The 19,932-nt window shown below is 40.3% G+C and overlaps 1 long non-coding RNA gene across 1 annotated transcript in view; it reads right to left on the reverse strand.

Moving 5' to 3' along the window:
* Window positions 1–3,484: 3,484 nt before the first annotated feature.
* LOC117054212 overlaps window positions 3,485–19,932 on the reverse strand; it is a 59,004-nt gene continuing 42,556 nt past the window's right edge. Inside the window, exon 4 of the long non-coding RNA XR_004427462.1 lies at window positions 3,485–3,841. This is a non-coding gene — a long non-coding RNA (uncharacterized LOC117054212). The remainder of the gene's footprint in view (window positions 3,842–19,932) is intronic.

The following is a 19,932-nucleotide window of genomic DNA, read 5'->3' on the forward strand; positions in this document are numbered from 1 at the left end:
GCTCGTGCGCCTGTAAGTCTGCAAATGTGGGGATTTTAGCTGCTGCTGCTGTTTGTCATGCTGGACCAAGTAAAGACTGTGGTTGTTCATCTATACGGTTCTGTCAGCAGTCATCAGCCCTGTCCTCTTTTGCATTTGGTCGCCCTAACCCCCATAATACTGCCTGCACCACAATGTTTTAACTCACCTCGTCTCACAGCTACAAACAACAGCCTGTCTTAGTATGAGCATTTTTGCTAACAGCGCCTCACCCTCAGCCTAAATTCTGTCTTCCTGCTGAAAAGCAAACTCATATTAAGCAACATAGCCATTCTGCCCCCTAGTGGGATGCTCTTCGTTACAACATTGTAAGAGATCCAGAACTGTGGAACCCATGGTGTTTTGTTTTGTTTTGTTTTGTTTTGTTTTGTTTTGTTTTGTTTTGTTTTGTTTTGTTTTGTTTTGTTTTTCCCTGTAGCACCTGTATTCCTAGAACTTGAGTCTCTATCCATCAGACATGGCCTCTGAGGGAGCAAAGACATGTTTTCGTAAAGGAATGCCTACTGTTCCTCTTATGCCTTTTAGTAAAGATAACCCATGTGAGATTCCAAGCTCAAAAGAACTTTGTCGATTTATGATGTGGAGTGCTCGATTTTGCTGAGAAGGTCTACCACTGAGAGGGCCAGAAAAGTCAGACGTCAATAAGAGGATGAGCTGTTGCATTATTCAGTGGAACAGTATTTTGTTGAACAGACAGACTGACAGCCCTGTTAAGCTGAAGATCTTGGATTTAATTAGTTCCATTTTAACAACTCCTTCAAAGTAGCATTTGCCGATTGCTTGTTTTGCTCCAAGGAATGACACTCAAGTACAATGCTGCTGGCCAACGGCAGAAGCAAAGCCACCACCTGCTGTGTCATCATGCCAGGAGTACCTGCTGCAGTTATGGAAATGCCTCTGAGGGGGCAGAGACAGGAAGGAAGAGCACACTGCTCCTAGCCATATTGCACTTTTTCTTCTTTTTTCTATTACAATGTGCACCTATTACTAAAAGGTGCTGTTGTTATGCTGCTCAGCATATGATAAAATTGTGTGTGTGTTTAAGTGCATCACTCATCAGATGGGAGGTTTGTGGTCATCCTTTTTTTTTTAACCTAACTAGATATATGTGAACAGGAAGCTGACTCTTTCCCAGTCACCCCACATACACAATTTTTTGACACAAACAACATGTATATTTTGTAAATTATTGTAATAATTTGCAGTGGTACCTCGGGTTACAAACACCTCAGGTTACAAACACTTTGGGTTACAGACTCTGCTAACCCAGAAGTAGTACCTCGGGTTAAGAACTTTACCTCAGGATGAGAATGGAAAGTGTGGCAGCGGCAGCAGGAGGCCCCATTAGCTAAAGTGGTACCTCAGGTTAAGAATGGTTTTAGGTTAAGAACAGACCTCCGGAATGAATTAAGTTCGTACCCAGAGGTACCACTGTATATGAATCTGGTTTGGTTGCAATACTAAGCAGACTTTACCTGTTTAGGAGTTCAAGGTGGGGATTCAGGCAAGGGGTTACTTCCGAGATCAGGATCAAAGTGTCAGACAATAGTCCTAAACATACTTGGAATAAAATTCTAGACATCACAGGGGCATATTACTAAAATCAATGTATTTAGGACTGGAGTGCCAAATTTTAATATCTGAGCTCTTATTCTGTTCTAGGAACTGGGCTTGCTGGCTGGAGCATTTCAGAATAAGTGATTTGTCAATTGTAGCCTTAGCATATCTCAGAGTGGGACACCTTTGATAATGACTGAGCCGCAGAAAATGACAAGTTGTAACATATCCAGGCACTTTCACAAAAAGCTTGGACCCAAGGAAGGAAGTGAGCTCTCCTTTCTCTTTTCACTGCTTTTGCTTACATAAATAGTCTTAAATCACTTGGCTGAGAGAGGGCACCTCACCCCATCTTCCGGCCACAAGGCAATAATATGCCAGCTCAAATGCCATTGAAGTCAATGGGGTACTCCTCAGTGGATTTCATGGTTTCGGGTTGCATACTAAATATACACAGTGTTTGCATTGAACCTAATCAGAGCCATCATAAAAATATGTCATCCACAATTGTAATGGAAAATGTTATATATATATATATATATATATATATATATATATATATATATTAGTAAGCCATCATATGAGTATCGAGATTTCTTATATATCTCCATGGCAATGTAACCTATGTAAATAACCACTCATATTTATCCCAGCCTCTGGTTTTCCAAATGGCATTTTCCAAATGTCTCCGGGGCCATTTGAATAAAATAGGTTACGCTGACCGTATACACAAGGCAGTCCTGGAAATGAAAGACTCAGTCCAGCCTTACCTAACAGATTATTGTTTTGATTATGCCGGGTATAATATTCTGTTCTCATTTACGTTAGGCCTGCAAACGTTTAATATCAGTAGTTCACAGCTCAAGGAAGTTTGACTTGGACAACGAATATTTATTTCTCGCTCTTCCAAAGTGAATGCCTCTGACGAAGGGCCTGGATAAGGCCCTCTGTTTCTGTGTCTGCAGGTGGAGGGGGCCAGTAAAGCAGGCACCAACTTTCCATATCCATTATAAATGTGCAGCCAGAGCCATTATTTCAAGCAAGTCTATTTATTAAAAAAAGAAAAAGAAAAATGAAGGGAAGGGAACAAAGAGTGGGGTCTTTAAATGCATTATATGCACTGCATTTTCTTCCTCTTCCTCCCCCCCCCATGCTTTTTCATATTAATTGCAAAGTACAAAATAGGTATTTTGGACTATGGTTTATGGCCATATTTTATCTTTTATTAATTTTGCAGTGGCTTCTTTCGACTTTTCTCCTAGGAGCTTTCTCCCTGCTCCAAACGTCTCTCTCCCCTGCTGTTTGCATCTGCTGCATGTCTCTCTCGCTTGCTCTCCCCCTGCTGTGTACATTCACTATTTCTCCTCCCCCACTCCCACAAGCCTAGTTGCCATCTATCTCTTTCCCACTCCCTGCTGTGTCTATCCATAGGTTCTCTCCCCCCTCTGATATGTGCATCCACTGTGTCTTTTCTCTCTGCTCCTGCTGGGCACATGCGCCATTTCTTCACACCTCCCATAGATGCTTCCCAGTTCACTCCTCTGTCTCTGTACCTTTGCTTTTAGTCCTGCACACCTCATCCTTGCCTTAGTGTGACACCCACCCCCAGCTGCCTTGGCTATTCTTTCCTCTTTCTGTGCTTGTTTACACTCTGTGCAACTGTCCTCACATATCTGTGCTCTGTTTTTTCCTTTTAGATAATGCCAAATGAAAACATTTCATAGCATTTCAGAATGTGTGTGTGTGTGTGTGTGTGTGTGTGTGTACACACTCCCACACACTCCCTTTGCATTCTGAGAGGTTATCGTTGGGTGACATCTCTGAAAGGAATCTGTTTCTTTACTAAGGCTGTGTACATACTACACATTTAAAACACATTTAAAGTGCATTCCACACACACCTCAAAAAATCCTGGACTGTAGTGTGTTAAGGGTCCTGGGAACCACTGCCATTCTAATCTCAAATACTTTAAAGATGTGGCATATGCATACTTACTTGGAATCATGTTCTATTATAAATCAGGTAAACGTGTTTAGAGTCAAGCACTTCCTATAGTTAGTCCTGGATGTATTTATTATCAGTGCAATTTGTGCTTTAGAATCAGAGGCTTAAAGCAAAGACAATAGTTATCAAATCAATAGAGCAACTCTCAATGCAAAATTCCATTGACAAATTCCTTCCACTGCCTGTACATTAGTTTCAAGTGTTCTGCCGAATCAAAATGGGTTGATAGAAAATTCATTGCCTAGAAACGGAATGGAAACACATTTAGTATTGCAAGATTAATCCACTACCTGGCCGGGTCCCCACTTCCAATCCTATTGACTCTCCTCCTCCTCCCTGCTGTCACTCCTTGTGGTTCAGCTGCCCTCTCCAAATAAGTGAGCAGCAATGGGAGCAAAGAGAAAAAGCAGCAGCAGTCGCCTCTGCTCATGTTGCCCTCCTTCCTCTCCCTTCCTGGGCAGATTGGGCTCAGAGGGGCAGCATGGCAGCAACAAATGCCACAAGGAGAAGGAGGGAGGTACGGAGAAAGGGAGCCTTTTGCCCAAAGCTTCCCCTAAAGCTAGATCCAACCCTGACAAAAAGGCACACAGAGTAGTCAAGGCTGAGAGCCAGGAGGTGGATGTCAGGGAAAGCCCAGAAATAAAAATTCCCTCCAAATCTTGCCGAACTACAACTCCCATCATCCCTATCCATTTACCATGTTTGCTCAGGCTCATTGGAGTTGCCATTCAGCAACAACTGGAGGGCCAAAGGTCTCTGCTTTACATCAAAACCAAAGGCATCCATGTTTACTCAGAAGTATATCCAGTTGAGTTTAATAGGACAGTGTTTTTCAACCACTGTTCCGCGGCACACTAGTGTGCTGCGAGATGTTGCCTGGTGTGCCGTGGGAAAAATTGAAAAATTACTTTATATATAGTCAATATAGGCACAGAGTTAATTTTTTTTAACATTTTCTAATGGTGGTGTGCCTCGTGATTTTTTTCATGAAACAAGTGTGCCTTTGCCCAAAAAAGGTTGAAAAACACTGTAATAGGATTCATTTCTTGTTCCACGTTGTGGACTGAAGAGTTGCTGACAAAGACATGCATTACAAGCTTCTCTGTAGTCCTGGGGAAGCTCACCTGTTCCCCTTCTGAAGATTTTTGAGGGGGTGGGCATTTGACCAGATGAAGTGAAAGCTTTTACTGATCTCACTATTCCACTCTTTAGGGTAATGATAAAGCGGGATATCAAATCCAAACTCTTCTTCTTCTTCTTCTTCTTCTTCTTCTTCTTCTTCTTCTTCTTCCACTTTGTTTTCTCCTATGCCCATTTCTGAAATTCTTACCTTCAAGCTCTTTAAAACACACACACACACACACACACACACACACACTGACAGCTAATTTGTATATTTTTGTTTTGGCACATAAAGATGAGGTATAAGTACATTAAAAATATAAGTAAAATCTTCTTGGACTTTGGCTTGCACCAATAGACTCAGTTTTCAATATGTGTACCCCCACTAGAGGATGCTCAAAAGCTACTACAGTTATGATCCATAACAACTCAGTCCTTCATTTATATAGAGAAACAGTCCTGTCCTGCCCTGTCCAAATTCTTAGAAGCTTTGTAGTTTCAGTAAGACAACACGTACTCTTTGCCATTATTAGCATTATTACACATGCTTCTCTATTCGCACACAAGCACAAGCAATAATGACAAAGGTGTGAGTCATACAGCATCCTTGTGCAGATCTGCAGCCTTGACTCTACAAGGCAGGTCCTTTGAAACATCACAAAATCAGCACTGGCTGATGCACGCACAGGCAGGTTCTTGCTAACAAAATAAAAAATCATGAAAATGGTCAGACAGCTAATTAACTGGAATATAACCCAATTTAGCTTAAAATTAAATACAGGCTGACAGCAGGTTTAAAATGGGGTGCGAGTATGCACTTGTGTAATTTTTTTATTGAGTGCCCCAGACATTCAGTTTTCCAATACAATGATACCTCATTTGCTAGCGGAAGGAAAGAGATTACTAGAATTGAAAGAGTAAATCCAGAACCTTGCCTAGAGTGACTATGCGCAGAGGTTGCCAGTGGGTTAAACTGCTAGTAGCCACTGCATGGCCATCAAAATTGGAGTCCTAATCAAAATTTAAGCAGTGGGAGAGGGCAGGAGGCCCTGAGCACAGTTGTGGCCTAGATAGTCTTCCCTGCTCACATTGACAGCCCGCATTCATGCCAGGGTGACTAGCCAATTAGCAACTGCAATAATAGCAATGAGACCCCAGAAACTTGATGCAATGCTGTTTCGTTTCAAGATAATTACTCTGTAATGCAGGGATGGGGAACCTGTGGCCCAACAGTAGTTGTACTATAACTCGCACCATTAGTCATGCTGTCTCGGGTCGATGGAAGTTGCCTGCCCCCATCCCTGTTGGAAGGTATGACTAGCCATTATCTTAGGTGAGTAGAATTGTGCAGGATTCAGAATTCAATTCAAGCGTTTAGTGAACAGTAAATATCCCAAGATTGTGAACGCAAAGATGTTGCAGAACTAGCCAGGAAATATTTGGGAATGAATGCTGTTGATTCACGGCAACAGTCGTGGATCAGTAAGCCTCAGCAATCCCTAGCCATATAAATAGGTTGTGTTTGTGATTTCCCCAATCACTGCCTCTCAATCTAACCTACCTCACAGGGTTGTTGTGGGGAATAAATTAAGAAAGAGAGATCCGTGTACACCACCTTGAGCTCCTTAGAGGAAAAAGTGGAATATAAATGCAATAAACAAATAAATAGTAAAACCTCCAAAATCTCTCTTAATTGAAATGGCAAACATACCCAAACACAACACCAAACTTCTACCTTAGCAAATAAGCTAGCATACAAAGACAAGTAGACTAAAAAGAGCATTATCTTGGTCATCTAGAATTAGGTCACGGACAGTTTTGAATTTCCTTCCACCTTTGCTAAATAAGACAGTCTTCACACAAGAATAAATTTCTATGCCCCAGAAGAATTAGCTGATCACAGGAGAGCATTCTAACAAAAATGACTGAAGTTCACAATATGAATGTAAAACTGATTGCTTGACCTGCTCGGTAACACAGCTCATATCATGAATATGCACCTGAGAAGCTATTATGATTTTCACATCTTCCGTCTCAGCGACTACTATCCTATCAGTAATAACTTTTACCAGTCAAATCCCCATCTCTGTCTCAGGCTTCCTAATGTTTATGGCTCGCTTCTTAGCCATAGAAAAAGAACAAAATTGTTTTTGCTTTCCACTTTGCCTTTCTTCCCCCCCCCCTCTTTCTTCTGGACAGAGAATGTATCCCTCTGTTTGAAATGAGACTTGTGGTCCAATTATCTATCCTGAGAAATCAGGCAATGTATTTGGGAACAAAATGAAATTTGCCATCCTGCACGCTCAGTAAAGCAGCCCCGTGGGAAGAAGCTGCCCCAATATTGGAGAGGAGCCCAAATATTTTGGGCAACACTGTTTTGATCCATTTTACCCAAGGCTGAAAATGAACGTTGTTCTAAAATTTTAAATGTCAATAGATAATTGACACCAGCGACTAGGATCTGTGACCAGATTTAAAAATAGGGTGGAGGCAGTATTCCTTCCTGCACAGAAGGTGGAGATAAATGGATAGGTTTCACAATAGCAGGAAGTCAAAAGAAGGAGCCTCCATGGACCATTGCTTTTAAACATATTTATAGCTGACTGAGAGTCAGGAATGAACAGTGATGAAGCCAGATTTGCAGGCTATTCTAAGTAATGAAAATCCAACAGAAAGGTTCTGCAGAATTCCCAATGGATCTTTCCACACTAGAAGGTTCAGGAGACAAATTTCACATGATTTTGCCCAGAAAGGAGAAACATGTATTGAAACTTCACTGAGAATGACAGTGTCACACTGAGTTTGACCCTCAGTGTGCTATGGCAGCATAAAAGGCAAATTCAAAATTAGGAATTGCTAGGGGAAAGGTTGATACTAAAACCCAATGCCACTGCAGACACACACAGTGCCTTTAAAAACAGAACAGTGCTGTTGTTGCTGCTGCTCGAAAAAACTTTAATCTTTCCCTCCAAATTAAATGTCCTCTGAAGGTGACCTTGTAGTCTGAGATGCCTGCTACCTCTAAGCTTGCTATAAAAATGGAGATTTTTAAAGAGGTATCCCCAACCACAATTCTGACATAAAACAGCACTATATCTAATCCCACTAGATTATAAAGATATCAAACTTTATATGGGTTTTTTTAAAAAAAAATAATTCTAAAACACACACATTCTCATATGCATAATGTTTGAGGCAAACTATTTGCTATTCTGTTCTCACCAAGATGCAGAAGGACCACATTCAGCAAAGTACCTGTGAGCAGCAACCCTAACGCAGTAGAATTGCTTTCTTGCTTGAATACTGGCTTAAGTGCTGCTACGCTAACTAGGAAGCTTGCATTCAAGTCCAATGAAGCTGAAACTGTTTAAGACCCAATGTGTGCTTACTGAGGCCAAAGCTAAACAGAAATCGATGGGCCTTACTTCCAAGTAAACAAGTTAAGGGTTGTGAGTTCCACTAATTTTGATGGGAAATAGTGGGATCAAAGTATTTTATATTAATCAGGTTGGGTATAAGGAAATTGTTCAGCAAAAATAAAATCTACTTACCTTGCCCAGACCATTAAATTCTAGATTGCACATCTAGAAAATATTTTTAATGTCTTGTTTAAAACAGTTAATTCTATGCCAAAAACCCAGGGCTCTGGGTCAAATCTGCCACCATCAAGAGGGGTGGGAGAAGAAGTGCAGTGAAAGTGACAACTGTGGCAACAAAACTGTTGAGATGCCAGTTTAGAGGTTAGAGGAATGAGTCGCTGATAGTACCCCCTGCTATTTTCTGAAAAAGACCTTTCAGGAAAACCAGTTCCTGGTTATAAATGGCAGAATGATCAACTCTCTTGATTCCCAAAGTATGAGATGCCTTTCTTATAATTCTTGAATAAATGGCAGCACTTATTTAAACAGGCTTGGGGCAACCTGATGCTCCATCACTGCACTGGGTTAAATATCTCTTCCCATCTCAACATTGTGATGAAGATTTAATTCAGCAGTAGAGGGGGGTATTCTGCTGTGTGAGAGAGAGAGTGAGACACAGACAGACTGACTGACAGACAGACAGCTGGCATGAGGCCCCTTGGTTGGTTAGCCAAAGGCTCATGCAGCCCTGCACCAAACCATCTCCATTAGTCATTGTCATTTCCTGATCTCTCCCGAGACATTCAGTTGACGTAGACTGGATGCACATGTGAAGGAAGGGAGCATAAGAACTTAAGAACAGCTCTGGAGGATCAGACCAAATGCCTATCTGGTACAGCATCCTGCTTTCCACAGTTGCCCACCAGATGCCTATGAGAAACCCAGAAGCAGGGCATGGGCTCAACAGCCTATGATCCCAAACTACTGGTATCTACATGCATGCTGCCTTTGATCCTGGAGGTAACATATATCCAACATGATGACTAATCACAGGAAAGCAGGTCCCATCCTAAGCCTACACACCTTCAGTGTATTGTCTGCTTAGAACCTACATCCCTCAAAAGTGAACATGCATGGGCTCATTGGTGAGATGGGGAGCCCTTCTCTTTCAGGTTTCCCAGTCATATCTTCAGAGGCTATATATGTTCTGTTTACAGACAGAGTCTGTGCGACTCGTAAATTCAACACACACAGTTTTCTGCAGAACTTTCTGTACAGCATCTAGCACTCTGATGACACCATATGATATATTTATTCATTCAGCACCATTAGTCTACATGGCACTTGACAGCATTATATATAAGGAAAACAATGTTTGTGTCCTAAGGCTAGATGTAATGAGCAAGATAGATCTTTGGTCTGTACCAGTAGAGCTTGTGCATCCTTATGTGCTTACAGTCTAAATGTCACTGGATTAATATTTGGGACAGACCAAGGAAGATAGGGAAGGAAAGCAGAGGAAACAAAGCACAAATTGTATGTAAATAATATAGTGTCATACAAATATAGGAAACAATTTGGGTCCTGCTTGAATCCATACCTGCTTGCTGAATCAATTAAATCTATGCAAAACGACAAGGCTCTGTTGAATAGGGATCATATGATAAATCAATGATACTGAAGTTACATAAGGCAGAGTGATTTAATACCCAACTGTAAATCCAGCTGTTTTAATGAATTACTAATTTCACACCCCCTACCACTCTTCACCATATTAATGAATAGTTATATAAAGCTTTCTGGAACTAATACTTGCCCAATTTCCCAGGGGCAGTAATGGCAGGTATAAAACCTAGAAAAACCAACAACAAAAAATGGTTGGGACACATATACTTGAAAGATAGATTAATCCAAAACTCTACATAGCTAGCAACCAGGCAACAGCCATTCATATAATAGGCTATATGGAAAGTGGTTTAATTTACAAGCAAGCATTTTACAGATGAGCATTTGCTCTGTATCGAACTTATTTTGTGATACAATAAATCTGAAAAGTTGATCTGCGTCTCTATTAGTTATTAAATTGCCTAGAGAGATCCTTCTCTGACGGCATTTTGGATCAAATTTTCATACAGTCTCTGCTCTGCCTAATTGCTATGTACTGCTGGCAGCTTGCCTCAAAGCACAGAACATATGGCATTCTCAGAGGAGAAGATATCATTTTCCCCCTTAAAACATTCAAGTCAGTTGGTCATTGTTACTCCTCTGTGGAATTATTGAAACAGCTGCTCCCTCCAACTTAGAAGGAAGACAATCTTTTGTCTTCCTCTATATAAAAAATGATTTTTCCTTTGCATAGATATGTCAGGTAATGAACAATTGGTTTAAGGCTTTGAAGCTTGCTTGTGGCACAGGTTTGATCCACAGAGTGAACAAAGGCTGCAATGAAACATGCAATAATTCCCCCCCCCCCAATATATTTTAGCTCAGTCTCATTAGTCTGGTTTACTTGCAGTAGTTCAAACAGGGGTGCCTGGCAGTGGCTGCTGCAATAGAGTCATGTGCTTACAGAAAGGAGGAATCTTTTGCACACTTCCTAATGGATTAGCTACAGGTGGGAAATCTAGGATTCTGGGCACTGAGGAAGCCCCACCCACAAAACAGCCTGAAGCTAGAAACCCAATTACGCTCTGACTGCCCTCCGTCTCTGTGTAGCCCTCAATATTATACCTTATAAAGAGGTGTGGTATATAGCTATTAATGATAAATTAATGTGTGACATTAAGGCAAGAAAAGGAGTATGCAGGAGAAATTATTTGGAGGGTGTTTGTAGAATGTGTACTGTTAAAACAGAAAGGGGGCAAACCATCTCAAGAGCTGTTGAAATTTTCGGAGGTTGGATAGTTACAATGGAATGGTCCTTGGTGGTGGGGTGCACATTTTTATTCTTATTTATTTATGATTATTACTTTGTCAAAAAATTAAAATTAAACAATATATAGCTGAAGTCTTTATATCCTATGTCTCAGTTTTAGTTTCCAAGACAGCTTGCCAAGAAAATTTTAGAAATCCACGTATGAAATGAAACAAATATAACTAAAGCAATGGTACAAACAAGGGAGCAGTATAAAGCAGAAGGGAACCATGCCATTGAAACAATAAAATAGTTGTGGGAGACACAGTCTCCCCTCCTCCTGTTCCTGCTCTCTCATTGCAATCCTTGTAGGCAAAGTGTTATCAGGACTGGGATCTTCAGAAATCCTCAGTAGCTGCCAAGACCTAACCAGTGCAGCATTTTCCCCGCCTCATCCCTTGCTTTCTTTACTACAAGGCTGGACAGCTCCCTGAATGGCTCGGTCTTTGGATTTTCTGGTCCTGCTGGACAGCTCCTCTTCCACAATGAGTAAAATTGTGTGCATGAATGGAATGGGCAAATGGACCCACGCCACACAGAAACCTATGAAAACCAGGCCTTTATTTATTATTTTCCTTCTGATTTTTTTAAAAAAGCTTATTGAATAAAAATTATGTACATGTGTTCCAGTTACAGGTGGGTAGCCGTGTTGGTCTGCCATAGTCAAAACAAAATCAAAAATTCTTTCTAGTAGCACCTTAGAGACCAACTGAGTTTGTTCCTGGTATGAGCTTTCGTGTGCATGCACACTTCTTCAGATAAGAAGAAGTATCTGAAGAAGTGTGCATGCACACGAAAGCTCATACCAGGAACAAACTCAGTTGGTCTCTAAGGTGCTACTAGAAAGAATTTTCAATTTTGTTTTGACTATGTACATGTGATTAGACACCTAGGAGAGAATTTTTCAAGGACAACTTTTTATCACACTGTATAATACACACACACACACACACACACACACTGTAATACACACACACACACACACACACACACACTGTAATATATATATACACACAGGTGAAACTTGAAAAATTATAATATCGTGGAAATGTTCATTTCTTTCAGTAATTCAACTTAAAAAGTGAAACTAATATATGAGATAGACTCATGACATGCAAAGCGAGATATGTCAAGCCTTTATTTGTTATAATTGTGATGATTATGGCGTACAGCTGATGAGAACCCCAAATTAACAATTTCAGCTTTGGGGTATTCATCAGCTGTACTCCATAATCATCACAATTATAACAAACAAAGGCTTGACATATCTCACTTTGCGTGTCATGAGTCTATCTCATATATTAAACTCCAGTAGCTAATGAAACAATTGCTTACATAAATGGACTTTTCCATGGTATTCTAATTTTTTGAGTTTCACGTGTGTGTGTGTGTGTGTGTGTGTGTGTGTGTATGTGTAGAGAGAGAGGGAGAGAGAATTTGTTAGGATGAGCATTCATGTAATGATTCCAATATCACAAACATGTAATGTGTCAATACTTTTCAATCTCACAGAACATCATAGTGGTGACCCGTATGATATCCTAAATGTTTATTTTACGTTTCTCTTTTTAGTTGCCAATAATGGTTTTCTATAATGTATTTTATTCTTTAGAAGAAGGGCATGTCCAATATGTAGGCTGTGGGTTTCAGCTCCCCACTCCTTTGGATTCTTTCTTTCCAAAGCAAAGCTGGATTCCCCTCCCATCCTATCTCACTCACACTGTGAATTTTCTTTGAATTATTTTTATTTAAGAGTGGATTAATGAAAATAATAACCAAACTGAAGAAAGAACACAAGGTCTACATGAAGACGAATGGGTAAATAAGCAGAAGTCACCCGATAATGTAAAAAAACAAATGGAAATATGAAAGTGAGAAAGTCAAAACATAATGATGCAGCCATAAGCACCATATGTGATCATCAGATGCTTCTAAAAGAAACAGAGGGAGATGGTATTTATGAATGTGAAACAAATCTTTCTGCTTCACATGCTTAGATAGGAATCCTTCCCACCATACATTCAGATAATTCAGACATTCAATTGTCTGAATATCTTGGCACTGCAGCAGAAGTTGAAGTAAGCTTAGCAAGCTTACTTTGCTAGTGCTTTCCCCAAGAAACTGAAGTGCTACTGCAGGGAGTGAGGCATGCCCTTGGTGCACCTTCTTTACAATGGAATGAATGCACACATACTAAGCATGAATTAGAGCACAAAATTGAACTTTAACCATCTGAAGTTTTCCTTTGTCCCGTTTATGTAGATAACCTTGAATTAGTAGCCCCCAATAAAGCTGACATAGAGGTTAAGCAGGACCCAATCCACCCTTAGTTGTGAATTGTTAAGGGACTTACCTGGCTCGTAGAAGACTATTCTGCTATAGTCTACATTCCTACAACTTCATGAAATGTACTGGTTGTGGCTCTCTAAAGCTCTATGTAAGTGAAGCCCATAAATTTGTTTAAGATAGTCATTCCCTGTAGCCCATAATCATTATCTGTGCACTAAATGTGGATGTCAAACACAGACACGTGAGGATACACCCCACACTTCTGGAATTCTATTAACCTGGAGGTTCACCAGTTCCAAGTGTGAGAAGCTTCTAGAAGCAACCCAAATCAGTGATGGAGCAGAATAGTGCTTGTTACTGACATACTGTGAACTAGCTTTCATAGACCGATCTGTGATGAGCATTGACAGTTCCTGTATCACCCTACATCACAACCAATGGGATGTAAATTTGATGATTACCTGTAAGATGGCACAGACAGCATGCTGCCCACATCCTATTCTGCAACTGGCTGTTTATCAAGCCACAACTATTAACTAAAAATCATCAACCAGTTCCACACTCATGGCGATTGAGCTAAAATGTGGAATGGTGATGAAAACAAGTAATAGGTTTTGAATGTGTAATTTGTAATTTATTTCTTAGGTGGATTCACTTTTGTTGAGATTTGTAAACAACTGTTCAAATATGAAGCAATATATAAATAAAATTAAATAAGGACACCTACCTTGCAGACAAGTAGAAACAATTTCACAAGGAAGTGAAGTGGGAACTTTCCACTCTTGTCGCTCCCTGTTATTTTCACTCAAGTTTCTACTCCATCCCATTTAAAAAAGCTCTGCTTCTACTTTCACTTCAGATGTTTGCCCCCATTCCAGCTCATAAGAGGGACTCTTCTGTCTCCATGAGATCCCTCACTGCCTATAGGCACCTCCCTCCGCAAGGTAAAGCTTTTTTTTTTTTGGCATTTGGGGGAGCAGAAGCTACAGGTTGCTTTTTGAGTGTACACTTAAAATCCCATCCAGGTTATTGTGCGTTCAGCATAAACACTTGAAAAACCAAATTTATTTTTGCATGAAGACATTCAGCCCTTCATTTACCCCCAGTTTACTTCTTCCCTCACTCTCAGCTCCAGTATAATCAAACTGGAATCACTGGAGCATGGTGGAACTACAGAATTGTCCCTCAGAGTCCTTCAGAGGGATGATTGGGAGATTTTTGCCCCTGGCTCAGTAGATACTCAACCACAAAGCAGAATAATACATTGTCTTGACTGAATATTGAATAGAAGTCCTGGGGTTTATCATGGGAGAGCACTGAAAAGGCTGCCTGCCTTAACTATATAGCCACTTGCATAGTTGTATAATAGCAAATTAGGTATGTTATGTGAACCTGTTTCTTTTCTAGTAAGGAATTTTTTTTATTGTGGTTAACACCCAACCCTTTAAATGCTGTCACTGGTTTTGAGGTAGAGATGGGAGAGCCAATCATAGTTTTTGAAAAGATTGATATTGTTTTTTGACTGGGAAGAATGGCAGGTCCAATAATAAATTGTGCAAGGGAGACAGGAGTTTGATGATGAAAAACTTCAAGTTGCAAGACTTCAAGAGATCAAAAAGAGGATTGTTTGAGAGCCTTGTTATAAGTCTGACCTTTATACAATCTTTCAAAAAGAGAACATTGGGAGGGGGGAAGCCTAGTTCATTGCAAAGATTATAGGAATGCTGAAGAAATACCGAGAATCGTTACAGATCCAATCTAATTTGGAGAGAATGTGCACTGTAAAACGAGCACAAATCTATAAATGCAATCAACTTGGTTGGTTCTTTTCTTTTTTTAATCAAGTTCTGTTGGCCACACCATATGGAAGAATAATATACTTTCCCTGATAAGACTGACCTTCAGCTAAGATTCTGGAATTTTAAAAAGAAGCCACAACTTTGGAAACAAGAGCAGGGGATAGAATTCTCCATAAATGTCACAGGTCATTGTCCCTCAGCAATTGTACTTAACTTTGCCATTGTTTCTGGCAAGATGCCACTAACACCAATACTGCTTTCAAGCATACAAGATGACCATCTTAACATATGTTAGGAATGGGGCTCATCCCCTCACTGTCTTAGAAAATGCTTTCCCAAAGGCTATAACATGATGGATGAAGAATGGTTCAGATGTCAAGGAAAGGAATAAGGCTGGTGTACCAAGCAGCAACCAATAGCAGCTTTCATTTACAGATTCCTGTTTCATGTGCAATGCTAAACCATCACTTGCTGCAAACATGTGAATGTGCAGCTTCCCAGAGAGAAGACTGCAGCTGCTGTGCTTCTCCCATGGTCCTCTGCTGTTGTGCTACCAGAGACTAAGCCATGGTTTGATTTAGCATGCTGTCCCACCCTAGGCTCACAATTTGTTTTGTCGAAGCTCATTGTTTGTCTGGAGAAGGCAAACCATGAGCCCAGGGTTCAGTGAGCATGCTAAGCCAAAGCATGGCTAGCCCTGGGTAGGACAGCAGCTAGGAGGCCACAGGAGGCACAAAGCAGCTGTGGTCTCTTCTCCAGCAACCCACACATATGTTCTAAGCCATGGTTTGATTTGCCTATGCACGGCATTATATGCTAATGGAACCGTTCTCTCCTTGCTTCCCTCCCTATGCCTTGTGGCTCTGAAACTGTACGCCATACACATTGTATTTGGTTGCAAATGAAAATAAGTGAAGGAGATCTTGCAGATCGCAAACATTCAAAGTAACACTCTGAGCTTGTTTGAATAAAAGAAACAGTATTCTCCACATAAATACCGTGTTTCTCCTAAAATAAGACACCGTCTTATATTTTTTTACCCTCAACAAAACACAGTATGGCTTATTTTCAGGGGATGTCTTATTTTAACCGCATCGCATCAGTACGCTGCATAGCCACGCCTCTCCAGGCTGTTTTAATGGGAGGTGCCGCATCACTATGGCTTATTTTCGGGGTATGGCTTATTTTCGGGGAACGGCTTATATTTCGCAAATGCATAGAAATCCTGCTATGGCTTATTTTATGGTCATGTCTTATTTTAGGAGAAACAGGGTAGTATGAGACATGACAGCTTCTCAGAAAGCAACCCCTCTAGCCATATCCAACCAACTGCTATCCAGATCCATTCCTCCCAGATATCTATGAGTGCTGCTCTCACAGTGGTGACAGTGCTGCACCACAGGACAGATAAAGGTAGGTACCACTTGTTGAAAGGTATGAACCTTAGAGGCAGGGAAACTTTGTGGCTTCTTCAGAGATGGGTATCCAAAAAGGGGAGGATCAAAATCTGTTCTTAAAGCTGCTCAACCTGAATTCATGAATTCAGATTGCATTGAATTAATCAGTTGTTCCCTAACTGTGCATTGTGTGAGAAAATAATTCCTTAGCACTGAATATTTAGAAGGCAGTTCACACCACCATCAACACCATCACATATTGCAAAGCAACAGAGATTTTTCATTTCTTCATTAGAGTAAGAAGAGACCAATAGTGCCATTGGGGATTCTGTGCACTATGAATGCCATATGTCTCCATCAACTAAATGCATTCTTAATGGAAAGCTCCTGTTGAGAGAAATCTGTACTAAAGATTTGGATATTCTGTCCAGAAGCAAAAACCACTTTGCACAGATTAGTTTTGAGTCTTGCCTCATCTGTGCACCTTTAGATGCAGGAACTGAATCTGTCCATTGGTTCATCTAGCTCAGCATTGTTTCAGCAGACTCACAGTAGGTCTCCAGGTTACAGGCAGGGTTCTCTCCTAGTCCTAGAGATGCCAGGGATTAAACCTGGGACCTTCTGCATGCAAAGCAGATGCGCCACCACTCAGCTACAGTTCTTCCCATCTTGAGATGCTCATAATAATAATAATAATATTTATTATTTGTACCCCACCCATCTGGCTGGATTTCCCCAGCCACTCTGGGCGGCTTCCAACAAAAATCAAATACATTAAAATATCACACATTAAAAGCTTCCCTAAACAGGGCTGCCTTCAGATGTCCTCTAAATGTCTGGTAGTTGTCTATCTCTTTGACATCTGAAGGGAGGGAGTTCCACAGGGTGGGCGCCACTACCGAGAAGGCCCTCTTAAGTGTTGTTGAAGAAATGAAACGTTGACACTTCATCAACAGGATGTCCCACTATTTGACACTACCTATGCTTGACTCTTAAGATTCTTGCTACTATCTTGGAAGATTCAACATAGCCTGACAACTCTGTACTTTTAAACCTGATCTGAATTAGAGTACTCTAACATCAAAACATTTGTAGAAACGTCTTTCGTTAACCTGAAAATGGCTTATCCAGTCAGAGGCTGGGAATGATTGCTTCTTTCAAACACTGCCATGTCTGGTCTGTGCAGTTGTCTTTCAGATAAGCTTCTTTAGACATCTTTTACATTCTCTTCTCACTGAAAACTTAAAACTCAAACATATGTTTCTGTTTTTGGGGGGCATCTGGGGGAGGGGGAATTCTCCCACAGTAGATTTCAACAAAACCAAAAGTATGAAGTTCATGCCTGCATTTTTGCCCTAGCAAAGTAAATGCAACAACCCCATGACAACATTTGTGTTTGTGTGTGCACTCAGTGAGATTTCTTTAGCCACATAATAATTTTCATCAACACTGCATTTCCTTATCTGTTAATTTTTACTACCCCTTATCTTAGTTTTTTCTTTGCTTTTTATGAAATATGGTGTGTGCAAAAATTTCAGTTCCCCACCCCACACACATGAAGAGAATTATGCAGCCCTTTATTCAGAAGCATTTTGGATCATGGATATCACATCACACAGTGCCACAAAGTTGTGCTTATGCTCTGAACCGTGGCTATTTCTTTAAATATTTACATCTATCATAATACTGTGCATGTCTAATCAAAAACAAATTGCACTGAAGTCAATGGAACTTACACCCAGGAGCCTGGGACAACAGTCAAGTTCAGATGCCTATAGATATAGATATATAAACCCATGATAGTTAGTTAGCTAGTTGCCATGTAAGCATGATATATTAAGAATTGTGTTTAATGAGATTCCTTTTTCCTTGAGTGGTTTGTGTGCTTTCTCTATTTTTAACCCTGTTTCAGTATTAGAACATGTACAGTACAGTACAATTCTACTGAGGTTTACTCAAAAATAAGCCCTACTGAATTCACCGAGACCCGCTCCCAGGTACATGAGATTCATTCTCTTTGAGCTAAATAGGACTTTCTTCTAAGCACACAAGAACAGGGTGGCACTGTTAGAGACTGTGCTGTTTTGGTGCCCTCCACTTTTAAATGACCTATTGACATTTTAAAGGCAAAACATGCCTCCTGCCCTTATGTGTTGTAGAAATGCAGTTATATGAAGGATAAATGGGCCTCTCCTGCTGCTATCTACCTGATCAAAGAAAACTCTGTCATTTTGCAAGCAAAAAAAAATAATTCCATATTTCAGGAATACTGCTGACACGATTTTATAGCCCAACACCGGTGATAAAATTCAGCTTGAAATCTCCTTACATATAAACATTACTTTTCTTCTCCTGGAGTTCTGTGAAAAGCAATCATGGTATTACTGTCAACCATGGTAAAAGTAATCTAACAAATATCCTCTGTGCTTACCTTTTTATTAGTGTTTCAGCAGCAGTGCTATATACTGCAGTTATGGTTGAGATGGCCATTCCATTCTAAGCCTCTATTTTCAAGGCTTACAATTTTCTTTTAAAAATTACCTTTTGCACTGAAATTTGTTGTGCCTAGTCAGCCTAACAATGATGATTCGTGTGTGTGTGTGTGTGTGTGTGTGTGTGTGTGAGAGAGAGAGAGAGAGAGAGAGAGAGAGAGAGAGAGAGAAAGCACACATGCTGCTAGGTTTCAATAGAAAAACCTTTTGGATATTTTTTGGGGGGATGGTTCTAGCCAAGATCTTTTTGATATTTTAATACTATTTTGCTTTGCACATCAATTAATCTAAAACTTTTAAAAAGGGACCACATCATACATTTGTAGCATTCACTATGCATTACTTCATCTACAACAAACGTAACAGAAGTGGAGGACAATAATAAAAACTCCAAAAGTTCTACTGTAGTGGTTTAATTTTCTCCAGTGTACACAAACCACAGGAACTGATTAAATCAAGAACTGGGCTCCATTAGGAGAAAGGACTGGATATTCATCTTATAAACAGAAAAAGCATCAAGCAGCAAAAATAGCTTCAAAACTAGAATTCAGGTGTATTAATTCTTCACAACAACCAACCACTCTTCCATTTATCCCACATGTATAGAAATATGTCAACGGGACTTACTTTCAGGGCATATGCTAGTTCTGGCCAGATAACCCCCAAACTGAAACCATACCAGTCCACAATTGGCACAGTGAGAAATACCGAACCTCTGAAAAAATGCAGACTGAGCAGGTTTGTCTCATTCCTTTTATCTTAATCTGATATTATAATAAAAGTTTTGCATAATGTGTTCCTGCTCTGCTAGTCATGAGAAGCTATACAGGGCACTGAAATTCTGCCCCAACCATAGGATTCCATCTCCCTTCTGGCTTGTTAAGATTCCAGCAGACGTGGCCTATAAACTTTCAAGAACATCTTTGCTGCCACAAGAGCAAGAAACAGGCTTTTTTATAA

This window comes from Lacerta agilis, chromosome 10 (genome assembly GCF_009819535.1).
Source record: "Lacerta agilis isolate rLacAgi1 chromosome 10, rLacAgi1.pri, whole genome shotgun sequence".
NCBI classification, from domain to species: domain Eukaryota; kingdom Metazoa; phylum Chordata; class Lepidosauria; order Squamata; family Lacertidae; genus Lacerta; species Lacerta agilis.